The following is a 16,065-nucleotide window of genomic DNA, read 5'->3' as shown; positions in this document are numbered from 1 at the left end:
TTTTGTCATGAGGGGACCCTGGAGAAGGAAATGGCAACCCACTCCAGTGTTCTTGCCTGGAGAATCCCAGAGACGGGGGAGCCTGGTGGGCTTCTGTCTATGGGGTCACACAGAGTCGGACACAACTGAAGTGACTCAGCAGCAGCAGCATGAGGGGACCCCAGCAGCAGGCTGGGGGTGCTTCGTGTGCTCCTTCCATCCCTCGAATCTTCCCCATCGGGTTGGCACAAGCATGAAATTTCAGTATCTCAGATTTCTTCTCTCCTCTCTGTCTTCCAAATTTCTCTTTTAAAAGGTCGTCTCCAGTCTAAGCAATGATCATTCATTTCTGCCTTAGTAGAGATCTATTTATTAAGCCACTTTCCCAAGTAAGTGGAGGAAACAGGGCACAGAGCAGAAAAGTTTAAGAAAATGGGGCTTTTATAGAGGAGTTTAAAGAATTTAAAAAGAGGACCATGGCTAGGTGAACTGGAAGAAGAAAGCAAACAAATGGACTATCCACTATGCACATCAGTCCAATTGAGTAGATATTAATCCCCCGCCCACAGTAGGTGCATGTTAATTTTGGATTTTTAAACATGAGAAAGTTGAAGTACAGAGAAGTTAATCATTTGTCCCACTACTAAATGTGGAGCCAAGATTCCAAGTCAGGATGACCTGATCGCTCGGCCATGGTACTTCCCTAAAATACATCACTTAAATTGTTTTTCCAGGGAAGCCGCAGCTGGAAGAGGGGCCACCATCCCTTGGCCTGTGCAGGGATGGGTTCAGAGCTCCCTCTACTGAGGTCTGGAACTATCCCCTGCTTGTTAACCTGCTGGTTGAGAAGTGCTGAGAGTGCTCTTAAATCAGATCCCTGCAATAATAAAGATAAGTAGCATAATAATGCTGTTGTTTATGGAAGGCTTGTGCTGTGCTGAGCGCTTTACAGACACTGTCTCAGAGAGAATGCAAATAGAGTAAATACCATCACTGGTCATCAGCATTTGACCTTTTCCTTGGAACCCAAAAGCCACATAATCTCAGTGTGTATTCCAGTCAGGAAACCAGCTTACTAATTGATCTAAAAGCTGAATTCATTTTATTTTTCTCTGCCTGGTAAACTCCGTCAGCCATGCTATCCTGAACCTGATATGAAATCTTAGGGATGTCTCTGGTTTCTAGTGATGCTCCGATGAGAAAATTCTCTGGTCACCTTCAAACATTTTCGAGTCTGGTCTGGTTGACACAGAGTTCTGTCTGTTCTGATAGAGTAACAAAACTCCTAACTCACTTAAAGCTGAAACTTGTTGTCTTCCCATCACTCCATCCAGGTCTGCTCCCCCCGAGCCCACCACCAGAGTTCTCCCATGCCATCTCTCCTCCTATCACCAGTTCCTATTCGGACCTGCCCAGTGACTAGGCCCTGGAGTAGGGTTTAGAGAGAAAAAGTACAGATGTAGATTGGCGGCAGTGCCCTTTGGACTTGAGTGATATCTGAGGTTGACTTTTATTTGTGTGGGACACTTGGGCAACTTCCTCAGAAAACCCAGCTGTGCCCCAGGGCCCCAGTGCCTTTGAACAGACAATGCCTCTGTTCTAGCCATCTGCATACACCCCTCTGCCTTCGGGCTTCAGAAGTGTGTGCCTCAGAGGTGTCCTTGTGCTGCTCCAGACTGTCCTCGTGGCCAAGCTGGCTCTCCCTAAGAGACCCACACCTGATCCATGGAGAGCAGTCACATTCACTCCTGAGGAGGTGCACCCATCTTTTCTCTGCCAACTCCAGGCCACAGGGTCAAACCTGGGGATGGAGTGTGCGTGACACAAAGTCAGCTGTCTGAGTGGCCCTCTGAAGCTCCTCTCCTTTGGCCTAAGGGTGACATTTTTCCCCTCTCCATAGCCAGACTTGGGTTGAGAGAGAAATACAGTAGAGACTCCCATAGCACTGCAAACTGCATCCAAAGAAAACATCTGTGAACCCGTGATCAGTTTCACAGAGCTTCTGCCATCTCCTTAACACGCCCGCACATGGGAAATCACATCCTTAGCACCTCGTGTCTTATTCTTGGAGAGTAAGCTCAGTGGAAACCGCAGAGAAGGCTTGGCGGTCCTGTTTCACTCCAGGAAGGGCACATCCACACTCTCACCCTTCCACCACTCACACTTTCTGAGAAACTCCACGCTTTGTGACAATCAGATCGCCTCGTATTGCCAAGTTCTGGAGTAGCAAACAGCTCACCCAACTCTGGCTCACACATCGTGGCTGGATATAAACCCCCACTTCCTGGAGAAAGATCAGACCATGCGGATTTTTCACATTTTCAAGGCTATGAGGCTATTCTAGATTCTTTATAGTCACCCCATCCCCCTCAACAATTTATGGAATGTTATTGCAGTGAGATGGAAAACAATTTTATAACCATTGTAAAGATCCTTTGGAAATGTGTTCAACAATCCCAACATCTCTGTTAAACCTGTTTTTAAAAACAAAGAAAAAAATACCCTGTCTTAGACTAGCCCTTTTCTTCAGACTTTTTTCCAAAACTTTTTATTTCATTTTGGAATATAGAGAATTAACGAACAATGTTGTGACAGTTTCAGGAAAACAGGGAAGGGACTCAGCCATACGTATACATGCATCCATTCTCCCCCAGAGTCCCCTCCCATCCAGGCTGCCACATAACCTTGAGCAGAGTTGCATGTGCTATACATTAGATTCTTGTTGGTTATCCATTTTAAATATAGGAGTGTGTACGTGTTCACAGACTCCCTAACTATCCCTTCTCCCATCCTTTCCCCTGTCTCCAAAATTTAAATATGAGTATCTGTTTTCTGTTTTTCCCTCTTCCAGTGTAATGTGAAGCCCACATAATCTGGGAGAAATCTCTGAAAATAGGCATGGAGATACTACTTTCAACAAAACGTGTTTTTTATTATCAGCACTAAATATATATTAATCCATATTTTAGTGGCCCCTTAGATGATTACAGGCTAAAGAATAATGATCAGATTGAAGCTTGAATTCTTCACATTCAATCCCAATATATTTAGCCAAATTTTAATTTTTAAAAAGAAAAAAATGCTTTGCAATGTTGGCAATTGCTCACTAAAATTTCACTGATTCTTCTCATTTATTTCCAATGATTAGTATTGGTCTTAGAGTCAGTATTATGTTCCGTGTATGTGTGTGTGTGTGTGTGTGTATTGATTTTGTTGTACTGTGTAAGTGTAATAATATAATTAAACCTCAATATGTGTGGTAGATAAAACATGAAGCCAAAGCCCTGGGTACAATGACAAATAGCTCTTTTTTATAAGAGGACAGGATCTTGATCAGAACCTGCTTAAGTCACATTAGCTGCCTCTATTCCTTCGTCCTGGATAGATTTCAGAGTATCTGTCAAAGCCCAGGAAGTTGTTTTTTGCTTTTTTTTTTGGCAATGAGAAGCAGTTCACTAGGCTTTAAGATGCTGTCAAAGGCAGGAATGGATGCTACGTAAATAAGACTTTTTAAGGCTCTAGGACTGTTGCTATTTATGGTAGGTGCCTATTTGTATGATGCTTATTTATAGAATATCCTTAATATGGGTTTTACCTATCTTTCTGGGGGCATCCTAAGGAGATGACAACCTTCCAGCCATGGTTGCACTGAAAAGGGTGTTTTATCTGGAGGCATGAGAGTGCTCTGGCGCCCCACACATTCAGACTCTCACCGCTCTGCCAGACCAGCACGTCTCACTACCGAGGCCCCAGCACCAAGGTCCTGTCTTCAGAACCTCTTTCCATCTCTCTATCATGACCTTCCTTTGATAACATCAAAGGAGTCTTCACTGTTTAAAATGTTCTTGTTCATTTGTTATTATCTGCCTCCTCCTCTGATGTTTAAACCCCAAGAAAACAGCAACCTTGACCTCATTTGTGATATATCTGGGACCTAGAATAACATCTGGCACATGTTAGATCTCTGACATAGAAGCTCTGACCACTGGCCTGAAGAACCTTGAGCAAGTTACTCCATTGCTGTGAGCTTGGGTCTTTATCCTCAGGGCTGGGGAGCTGCTCAAGGTAATTTTTAAAGTTCCTTCTAGCTATTAAAGCACACTATTCTTCAAAATACTGATATCCTTATAAAATTTTCCCTTTTCATAAATTCAAATTATTGGTAAAAAATAAGGAGACATATCCTTACTGGCCATCATTACTGATTTTCAGTTAAAATATGTGTCCTCTATCTAATCTCTCTGGCATCTGGGGATAATATATAGTTAATCCCTTCTCCCAGGAGTGTCTTGTTCCTTAAACATGTTAGCATGAACTGCTGAAATCCTTTTTGTAGATGTCCATTGCCAACCTTACTACCCATCTCTTATGGCTAAAGGGAAGAGTTATATTCTGTGCCCGAGGAATTCCTGAAGAAACCACAAAGACAAGTTGGGACAAAGCTCTATAATGGAGAAGACACCCAGACATGTAGCCAGGAGTATGTATAACTGTGAGACAGATGGAGGGACAGTCAGTCAGTCAGTCAGTTCAGTCGCTCAGTCGTGTCCGACTCTCCATGACCCCATGAATCACAGCACGCCAGGCCTCCCTGTCCATCACCAACTCCCGGAGTTCACTCAAACTCATGTCCACAGAGTCGGTGATGCCATCCAGCCATCTCATTCTCGGTCGTCCCCTTCTCCTCCCGCCCCCAACCTTTCCCAGAATCAGAGTCTTTTCCAGTGAGTCAACTCGTCGCATGAGGTGGCCAAAGTATTGCAGTTTCAGCTTTAGCATCAGTCCTTCCAATGAACACCCAGGATCGATCTCCCTTAGAATGGACTGGTTGGATCTCCTTGCGGTACAAGGGACTCTCAAGAGTCTTCTCCAACACCACAGTTCAAAAGCATCAATTCTTCGGCGATCAGCTTTCTTCACAGTCCAACTCTCACATCCATACATGACCACGGGAAAAACCATTGCCTTGACTAGACGGACCTTGGTTGGCAAAGTAATGTCTCTGCTTTTTAATATATTATCAAGGTTGGTCATAACTTTCCTTCCAAGGAGAAAGCGTCTTTTAATTTCATGGCTGCAATCAGCATCCGCAGTGATTTTGGAGCCCCAAAAAATAAAGTCTGACACGGTTTCCACTGTTTTTCCATCTATTTCCCATGAAGTGATGGGACCAGATGCCATGATCTTTGTTTTCTGAATGTTGAGCTTCAAGCCAACCTTTTCACTCTCCTCTTTCACTTTCATCAAGAGGCTTTTGAGTTCCTCTTCACTTTCTGCCATAAGGGTAGTGTCATCTGCATATCTGAGATTATTGATATTTCTCCCAGCAATCTTGATTCCAGCTTGTGCTTCTTCCAGCCCAGCGTTCCTCATGATGTACTCTGCATATAAGTTAAATAAGCAAGGTGACAATATACAGCCTTGACGCACTCCTTTTCCTATTTGGAACCAGTCTGTTGTTCCATGTACAGTTCTGACTGTTGCTTCCTGACCTGCATACAGGTTTCTCAAGAGGCAGGTCAGGTGGTCTGGGATTCCCATCTCTTTCAGAATGTTCCACAGTTTATTGTGATCCACACAGTCAAAGGCTTTGGCATAGTCAACAAAGCAGAAATAGATGTTTTTCTGGAACTCTCTTGCTTTCTCCATGATCCAGCGGATGTTGGCAATTTGATCTCTGTTGCCTCTGCCTTTTCTAAAACCTGCTTGAACATCTGGGAGTTCACAGTTCACATATTGCTGAAGCCTGGCTTGGAGAATTTTGAGCATTACTTTACTAGTGTGTGAGATGAGTGCAATTGTGCGGTAGTTTGAGCATTCTTTGGTATTGCCTTTCTTTGGGATTGGAATGAAGACTGACCTTTTCCAGTCCTGTGGTCACTGCTGAGTTTTCCAAATTTGCTGGCATATTGAGTGCAGCACTTTCACAGCATCATCTTTCAAGATTTGAAATAGCTCAACTGGAATTCCATCACCACCACTAGCTTTGTTCGTAGTGATGCTTTCTAAGGCCCACTTGACTTCACATTCCAAGATGTCTGGCTCTAGGTCAGTGATCACGTTATCGTGACTATCTTGCTCGTGAAGATCTTTTTTGTACAGTTCTTCTGTGTATTCCTGCCACCTCTTCTCAATATCTTCTGCTTCTGTTAGGTCCATACCATTTCTGTCCTTTATCGAGCCCATCTTTGTATGGAGGGACAAGGACAGTGTAAAAGAAAACAGCCCCACAGACCCAAGGAAGAGCAGGAGAGAAAGATTTCCTTATGGATGCCTAGAAATGCTGAGGAAAGCCCTAGTTATTTTCAGAAGTGAGATCTCACCCAGCCACCTCTCGCTGTCATAACATGGGGACCTGACGTGGATGCTGGATGTAGTAATGTTTGGGGTTTGATGATGACAGACACTGGAGAGCATGAGGCTGACAGCAAGTCACCGTTCAGCCCTCAAATAACATGCAGACATTTCTGACATGGTTTACGTTAAACCACAACCATGGGAAGCGAGGTGGCCTTGCTCAGCATTCAGGGCTCTGGCCTGGTGCATGAGTCTTTTCATCCTGTAAGTCAGGACGTCCAAACACTTGCTTCCAAGTGGCAGAAATCATCAGGAAAGGAGCCAGTTCATGTGAAGTCAGAGATTTTTTAGGCACCCACTAGGGTTTAGAGCCCATTGATTTGCTAGCTGTAATCAGCTTTCTACTTTCCAGAGATCATCTTTGCTTGAGTTAATCTGCAGATAATCTGGATTAAAGAGTTCCAGCCTCTTAGTAATATGGGTCACCCCCCATCTGTGAGGCAGGTACGATATTAGGCAGTTTTCACCGTCTTCTCCTCAGCTTTCTAAGAAAGATTCTTTAGCTGAGTTGCTCAGCTCCCTGACCTTTATTTCACGGATGGAGTACTGAGTAAAGTGAAGAAAAATACCTAGAGGCGTTACATTGATTTATGTACATTTAGACAAAAGAAAGAAAAAAAAAATAAAAAGCTTGAGTTCTCTGCAAAGGAAAACTTTCAGAAGCAATAGGGAGAGAAGGAAACAATCTAAGAAGGAAAAACAATGTAAAAAGGCCAGAGGGTCCTGAAGACTTAGAAGCAGGGTTGGAAGAGATCTGGAGGAGCTGCTGCTGGGCACCGTGGGGCTTCATGGAGCTGAACAGGCAAAGAGGTTTTAAGGCAGGTCATTTACATGTTACGTGATGCAATCCCCCCTCAAATGACTTCACGAAGGATTCATGTTATATTTCACATCTGTGGGAAGCAGAAATTTCTCTAATATATGTTACTGACTTGGATCTTAGAGTAGGACTTGATGGCTACGATTTGGGTGCCATGAGAAAGGGTCATAAAATGAGATGGTGGCATCTGAGACTCTCCCCTTGAGAATGAAAAGTCACTGAAATGGCTCAAGTCTGTCAAGAGCAGTTAACCCTAACCCACAGGGGCTTAGGATGAGCGCACGTGACCTCCCCTTGAGCCCCTCCCCTGCTCGCCCCCTCAGGACTCCCTGCAGCGACCACTGAGCGCCGCCACCTCACACAGCCCCCACCATACTGCTTCCAGGAGGAAATACTCCCAAAACGTGCAGTTGTTTCTGATGTTGTGATAAACAATATATATGGTTAGAGGCCCTTGACATACACAGGTTATTTTCAAAGCAAGCAAGCAAATCATTTCCGAATTATGACAGTGATTAAACAATGGACTGGGTCCATTACAGTTGCTTATAGAATTAATGCCTCTGGACAAATGTATGAAAAATAAAATCAATGACTTTAACTTTGGTAATGTAGAAATTTGCCCTTCTTGGAAGCACAACATTAGATTAAACAGTCCTTCAGTGGTCTCATTCTCCTCTGTCATAAGGGAGTGCTCCTTTCTCTTTCCTGTGGCTCTCCTGTGGCTCAGCTGGTAAAGAATCTGCCTACAATGCGGGAGACCTGGGTTCGATCCCTGGGTTGGGAAGATCCCCTGGAGAAGGGAAAGGCTACGCACTCCAGTATTCTGACCTGGAGAATTCATGCACTGTATAGTCCATGGGGTCGCAAAGAGTCGGACACGACTGAGCGCCTTTCACCTCACCTCACCTCACTTTCTCTTTCACCTTCCTCCCTCCCAGTTCATTTTTATGCCGCAACCTGCAAGAACTATGTTAAACAACACATGCTTTGATTATGTTCAGAAACCTACAATGTCATCAGCTGAATTAAAGCCACAATCCCCTCAGGATTTTAGGTTCTTCTGTGCATCGGCCACTTCACCTCTCATATCTCACCAACAACATCCATCACCTCTACCCACTTCAAGCCTCCAGTCCTGTGTCCATCCAGGCTACCTCTGCTCCTGCTGGTCTGAGCTCCACCCCAACTTCTCCTCCTTCCCCAGCCCACCCATGCTCACTAGACCCTGTAAGCTCCAGCTCAGACGTTCCCGTCTTTCATGTACCCTTCACTGCTGGCAATAGTCCCTGCCATGCTAATAGCTTCAATCTTTAAATTCCTTTGAATTTATCACTTGCAGTATTTGCAGGGTTTATTTTTCTTCCTGTATTCTGATTTCCTACTTAGTTACCCTGCACAATTTAGCTCTTTCACATATAAGTACACTGTGAAAGTGTTTGCGACCCCATGGACTGTAGCCCACCAGGCTCCTCTATCCGTGGAATTCTCCAGACAAGAATACTGGAATGAGTTGCCATTCCCATCTCCAGGGGATCTTCCCCACCCAGAGATCGAACCTAGGTCTCTTGCATTGCAGGCAGATTCTTTACCATATGAGCCACCAGGAAAGCCCTAAGTACATTCTAGAAGTACTATTTATGATTGCCACCATTATAATGGGTGAACCTAATATTACAGATCCTCCCATGAGTGGGTCTTACACAGCACATTTTGGCAAGGAAGCTCACCCGGTTGGCTGGGTCAGTCCATCTGGCCCCCAGAAACCCATCTGCTTCAGATTCCTGTTTTAGTTGCCATGGAAGGGCTCTTTCAATAAGATTATAAAAAAAGACAACCAAAAAAGTTAACTTGAGAAGCAGTGGTTTCACATTATGGGATATGGAATAACTCATATGATTAAGCATTGAAATGGTGCTTTTAAATTATATAACAAAATGGATCAAAAGTTTTTTTTTGGTAGTGTGTCTGTTAATCCTATATCCCCAATTTATCCCTGTCCCCTCTCCCACTTTGGTAGCCATAAGATTGTTTTCTATGTCCATGAGTCTGTTTATCCTATATTCAATATCTTGTTGTGTCTAGTCGCTAAGTCATACTCGGCTCTTTGAGACCCCATGAACTGCAGCACGCCAGGCTTCTCTGTCCTTCACTATCTCCCTGAACTTGTTCAAACTTGTGTCCCTTGACTCAGTGAAGCCATCCAACCATCTCATCCTCTGTCACCCCTTCTCCTCTTGCCCTCAATCTTTCCCAGCATCAGGGTCCTTACCAAGTAGTCAGCTCTTCACATCAGGTGGCCAAAGTATTGGAGCTTCAGCTTCAGGACCAGTCCTTCCAATGAATATTCAGGGTTGATTTCCTTTAGCATTGACTGGTTTGATCTCCTTACTGTCCAAGGGACTCTCGAGTCTTCTCCAGCACTACAGTTTGAACGTACCAATTCTTCAGTGTTCAGCATTCTTTGTTGTCCAACTCTCACAACCATACAAGACTACTGGGAAAACCATAGCTTTGATTATACAGACCTTGTAGTCAAAGTGATCTCTCTGCTTTTTAATATCCTGTCTAGGTTTGTTGTAGCTATTTTGCCAAGGAGCAAGCGTCTTTTAATTTCGTGGCTGCAGTACCCGTGCAAGTTAATTTTGGAGCTTAAGAAAATGAAATCTAACACTGTTCCCATATTTTCCCCATCTATTTTCCCTGAAGTTATTGGACTAGATGCCATGATCTTCATTTTTTGAATGTTAAGTTTTAAACCTACTTTTTCACTCTCCTCTTTCACTTTCATCAAGGGGCACTTTAGTTCTTCACTTTCTGCCATTAAAGTGGTATCATCTGCATATCTGAGGCTGTTGATATTTCTTCCAGCAATACCTTCCCTTAGAATTGGAGTGAAAACTGACCTTTTCCACTCCTGTGGCCACTGCTGAGCTTTCCAAATTTCTTGGCGTAATGAGTGCAGCACTTTAACAGCATCATCTTTTAGGATTTGCAACAGCTTAGCTGGAATTCTATCACCTCCACTAGTTTTCTTTGTAGTGATGCTTCCTAAGGCCCACTTGACTTCACATTCCAGGATGTTTGACTCTAGGTGAGTGATCACACCATCGTGGTTATCTGGGTCATGAAGATCTTTTTTGTACAGTTCTTCTGTGTATTCTTGCCACCTCGTCTTAATATCTTCTGTTAGATCCTTGCTGTTTGTGTCCTTTATTGTGCTCATCTTTGCATGAAATGGTCCCTTTGTAGCTCCAGTTTTCTTGAAGAGATTGCTATTCTTTCCCATTTTATTCTTTTCCTCTGTGTGTTTGCATTGTTCACTTAAGAAGTCTGTCTTATCTCTCCTTGCTATTCTCTGGAACTCTGCATTCAGTTGGGTGTATCTTTCCTTTCTGCTTTGCGTTTTGCTTCTCTTCTTTTCCCAGCTATTCATAAGGTCTTCTCAGACAACCACTTTGCCTTCTTGCATTTCTTTTTCTTGGGGACAATTCTGGTCACCACCTCCTGTACAATGTTACGAACCTCTATCCATAGTTCTTCAGGCACCCTGTCTACCAGATCTAGTCCCTTGAATCTATTCATCACCTCCACTGTATAATCATAAGTGATTTTATTTAGGTCATAGCTGAATGGGCTAGTGGTTTTCCCTACTTTCTTCATTTGAGACTGAATTTTGCATTAAGGAGTGATGATCTAAACCATAGTCAGCTCCAGGTCTTGTTTTTGCTGACTGTATAGAGATTCTCCATCTTCGATTGTAAAGAATGTAATCAATCTGATTTTGGTACTGACCATCTGGTGATGTCCATACGTAGAGACATCTCTTGTGTTTTTGGAAGAGGGTGGGTGTTTGCTATAATCAGTGCATTCTCTTGGCAAAACTCTGTTAGCCTTTGCCCTGCTTCATTTTGTTACTCCAAGGCTAAACTTACCTGTTAATCCAAGTATCTCTTGACTTCCTACTTTTACCTTCCAGGCCCCTATTGATGAAAAGGACATCTTTTTTTGGTGTTCTAGGAGGTCTTTTGGTGTTCTGGAGAAGGCAATGGCAAGCCACTCCAGTACTCTTGCCTAGAAAATCGCGTGGACAGAGGAGCCTGGTGGGCTGCAGTCCATGGGGTCGCTACTAGTCGGACACGACTGAGCAACTTCACTTTCACTTTTCACTTTCACACATTGGAGAAGGAAATGGCAACCCACTCCAGTGTTCTTGCCTGGAGAATCCCAGGGACGGCGGAACCTGGTCGGCTGCCATCTATGGGGTCGCACAGAGTCGGACACGACTGAAGTGACTTAGCAGGAGGTCTTGTAGGTTTTCATAGAACTGTTCAACTTCAGCCTCTTCAGCATTAGTAGTTGGGGCATAGCCTTAGATTACCGTGATGCTGAATGGTTTGCCTTGGAAACGAACTGAGATCATTCTGTCATTTTTGAGATTGCACCCAAGTACTGCATTTCAGACTCTTTTGTTGACTATAAGGCCAACTCCATTTCTTCTAAGGGATTCTTGCCCACAGTAGTGGATATAATGGTCATCTGAATTAAATTCGCCCATTCCCTTCCATTTTAGTTCACTGATTCCTAAAATGTCGATGTTCACTCTTGCCATATCCTGTTTGACCACATGCAATTTACCTTGATTCATGGACTTAACTTTCCAGGTTCCTATGCAATATTGTTCTTTATAGCACTGGACTTTATTTTCACCACCAGAAACAGTCGCAACTGGGCATCATTTCTGCTTTGGCTGAGGCTCTTCATTCTTTATATAACTATTTCTCTGCTCTTCCGCAGTAGTATATTGGACATCTACCAACCTGGGTGGTTCATCTTTCAGTATCATCTTTTTGCCTTTTCATACTGTAACAAATTATAAATATATATCTTGTAACAAGCTATAAATGGAAAGGAACAGAAAAATATAGATATATACATATATGTGTGTAACTGAATTCCTGTGCTGTATACCTGAAACTATCACAATGTTGTAACTCAAATATACTTCAATTTAAAAAATGGTTTATTCTTTGGGATATCTTTGGACCTTATACATACCCCAAAGAATGTTTGGTGGTCAGATAAATTGACTAAATACTGGGTTAAGCAAACAGGTTTCCCTACTCTATTTAGCATTTCTGAAGTCTCCTAATGTTTGCACTGGGAATTTCCCTGAGTGGGTTAGTGGATGCTATATTCCACACAGGAGTCGATCCCAGGACCGTTTTTCAATGGAGCAATTTCTAAGGAGCATATTCCAAGAAACTCATTCTGTCTGAGACTGATGTGGTTCAGGTTTTAACTTTGGTAATTTAGAAATTAGCCGTTTTGGACTAAGGGAACTTTGCTGTTCCCTTCCAAAGCCCTCCTCACCAGGCCCTCGCTTGAACGCTTAGTGAGGGTGGCTAAAGGAAAGTTTTATCTGCTGTCCCTGACTTCCTGTGTGTTTGGTTTCCTTGTCTGGTCATGTGGAGTGCCCTGTTCTTTTCTGTTGTGTTGAGCTACATCACAAATCACAGATAATTCTTAGTCCCTGTCTGCATTTGCTCAGTTGGAATTCCAGTTCAGAGAGGCAGCCACAGGACTGATCAGCACCATGAACTCTGGACCACTTACCAGCTGTGTAACCCAGGGACATTTCTTAATGTCTCAGTGCTTCATCTATAAAGTAGGAATGATTACGGAACACATTTCCCAAGATTTTGTGAGAGGTTACTATAGGGATAGTGTTACACAGAATCTGGCCTCTAGTAGTGCTGTTGGTATTAATATTAATTTACAGTATGGTCCTCAAGGAATCCATTTCTCTAACTATAGCTATTGCTATTGTGAGGATCCCTGTAAATCTGAAAACGTCTGGAATCTGCCTCATGACTTGAAAACCACTAGCTGTATTTGCCTGAGAAATGTCTTCCATATGTTCTTTGGTGGGAAAAAGAAAGAAGAGAAAGAGAATGAATTAACTGCTGTTGGTGAGAAGAAAACAGCTTCTGGGCTGAGAGTTATCTCAGAGTTATCCCCTATGACTGTGTTTCAGAGGTCAGCAAACTTCTGTCCAGGGCCTGATTGTAAATATTTCAGGCTGTGTGTGATAATTTTCTGTGCTAATCACTCAACCCTGCCTTTGCAGTGTGAGAGCAGCCATGGGCAATGTGTAAGCCAAAGGGCATGACTGTAGTCTAATAAGACCTGATGTGTAACGTCAGGAAGCTGGCTAGATTTTGCCTGCAGGCCTTGTCTGGGGACCTCTGCTCTGCTGTTATCAACCCTGAATTTCCCAGGGATGGGATGTTTCCAGGATGGCTCTGTCCACCAAATATGAGTAGGAAAGCTGACCCTTCTGGGAACCAGTAGAGGTGAGAGAAGCCAGTCCAAGAGAAAGCCAACACACTTTGGAAAGTATCACTGAAAGAACTGCAGGGAAAAATAGCACAGTCTGGTGACACTGTAAACGTCTGGATCAACTTTGCTGAAGCCTGCCTTACTGTGGGACTTTATGGTTACATAAGCCAGTAAATCCCCGTTACTGTTTAAGCCAAGTTGAATCAGGTTTTCTTGTCACATGCCAACCAAAGTCTCCTAGTGCTCCACCATGATTACAGCTATATTAAATAAACCAAAGAACACTTTATGGTGGATGTGCCTGGTGTTCAATTTGTGTCTTATATCTGGTAAAAACTTTTGCTGACTTACTCAGAAAAGGAAATTTAACAACCAAAACCCATTCCAAAAGGAGTATACAGCCATTCATCTAAACATTTCTAGGGCACTTTCATCATTTCTAAAGTGCTTGGGGACATTATCTTTCAAGTATCTATTATTCCTATTTTATTTATAAAGCTCTCTTGTATTTTGGTTATATTGCTTCTGGCTCTTCTGTTATTCTACACAATAAAAACAAGCAAATTCACCCATCAATCTATAACCCCTCAAAATTCCAACTCTAGTTGAAAAGGACTCTCAGTATAAATAAGAGAGGTACTTGTACTGCCTTCATAAATCAGCTTCTCGTAGGATTTCTTTAATGCCTCAGGGTCAGCCCTAAACCTAATGCTGTAGGATGCTGTAATGACAGCTTTCTCTCTTGTCTATAGCAGACAGGGTGGTGCCAGGCACTCAAGCAAAGTGCCTAGGAATGTTGTCCAAGTCCACCCAGAGACCTGAGATCTTGAACACAAGAAATGGTAAAGACCTTACAACGTTTACCCCATGGATAGAGACCATGCCTGTGACGTCACTGAGTGGACGACAGGAACTCAACACACCTGTCCCTCCCCGCTCACACACACTGACACGCACCCTCAGACACAGCCCCGGGGCTCCCAGGAGTGACTGTCTTTCTGATCACTCTGGAGATTTTGTGATAGACAGTCAGAGGCAAGATTGTGTCCTTACCGTGGACAGCAGTTTCCACTCTGGACACATGACAGCACTCGTCAGGCCCAGGATTCTGTATGGACATTAGGAATGGGTCATTGATTTCGTGCATATGAGTCAGTCTTCTATACTGCTGTAACAAGTTACCATAAACTTATTAGCCTGAAACAACATGTTTTTTAATCCTATAGTTCTTTAACTATATTTAATGTTTTTACTGAAATATTGTTGATTTACAATATCATTTAAGTTTCAAGTGTACAGCACAGTGAATATATACATATATTGTTTTTCAGATTCTTTTCCCTTATAAGCTATTACAAAATATTGAGTACAGTTCCCTGTGCTATAGAGTAGGGCCTTATTGGTTATTTATTTTATGCATAATAGTGCTCCGCCATGCTAAATCACTTCAGTCATGTCTGATTCTTTGTGACCTTATGAACTGTAGCCTGCCAGGCTCCTCTGTCCATGGGGTTCTCCAGGCAAGAATACTGGAGTGGGTTGCTGTGACCTCCTCCAGCATATCTTCCCCACCCAGGGATCAAACCCAGGTCTCTTATGTTTCCTGCATTGGCAGGCGGGTTCTTTACCACTAGCACCACCTGGGAAGATACATAATAGTGTGTATATGTTAATCCCAACATCATAGTTTGTCCTTCCCCACCCTTGTTTCCACTTTAGTAACTACAAGTTTGTTTTCTGTGTCCATGAGTTTCTTTTTGTGTCGGAAATAAATCAATTTATGTCATTAAAAAAAATTCCACATATAAGCGATATCATTTTATATGTCTTTCTCTGGCTTATTTCATTTAGTATAATAATCTCTAATGTTTCATCCATAATTGCTGCAAATGGCATTATTTCATTCTTTTTTAAGGATGAGTAATATTCCACTGTATGTATGTACCACATCTTTATCCATTCCACTGTCAATGGGCATTTAATTTACTTTCATGTTTTTAGTCAGTTCAGTTGCTCAGTCATGTCCGACTCTTTGCGACCCCATGGACTGCAGCATGCCAAGCCTACCTGTCCATCACCAACTCCTGGAGTTTCCTCCATTGAGTCAGTGATACCATCCAACCATCTCATCCTCTGTCGTCCCCTTCTCTTCCTGCCTTCAATCTTTCCCAACATCAGGATCTTCTCAAATAAGTCAGTTCTTTACATCAGGTGGCCAAAGTATTGGAGTTTCAGCTTCAGCATCAGTCTTTCCAATGAATATTCAGGACTGATTTCCTCTAGGATGGACTGTTTGGATCTCCTTGCTGTCCAAGGGACTCTCAAGAGTCTTCTCCAACACCACAGTTCAAAAGCATCAGTTCTTCAGCGCTCAGCTTTCTTTATAATCCAACTGTCACATCCATACATGACTATTGGAAAAACCATAGCTTTGACTATACAGACCTGTGTTGGCAAAATAATGTCTCTGCTTTTTAATACGCTGTCTAGGTTGGTCATAGCTTTTCTTCCAAGGAGCAAGCGTCTTTTAATTTCATGCCTGCAATCACCTTCTGCAGTGATTTTGG

Source organism: Moschus berezovskii, chromosome 8 (assembly GCF_049115385.1).
Source record: "Moschus berezovskii isolate FMDL1 chromosome 8, NW_MosBer_1.0, whole genome shotgun sequence".
Classification (NCBI taxonomy): Eukaryota; Metazoa; Chordata; class Mammalia; order Artiodactyla; family Moschidae; genus Moschus; species Moschus berezovskii.
Note: the sequence above shows the minus strand (reverse complement) of the source record.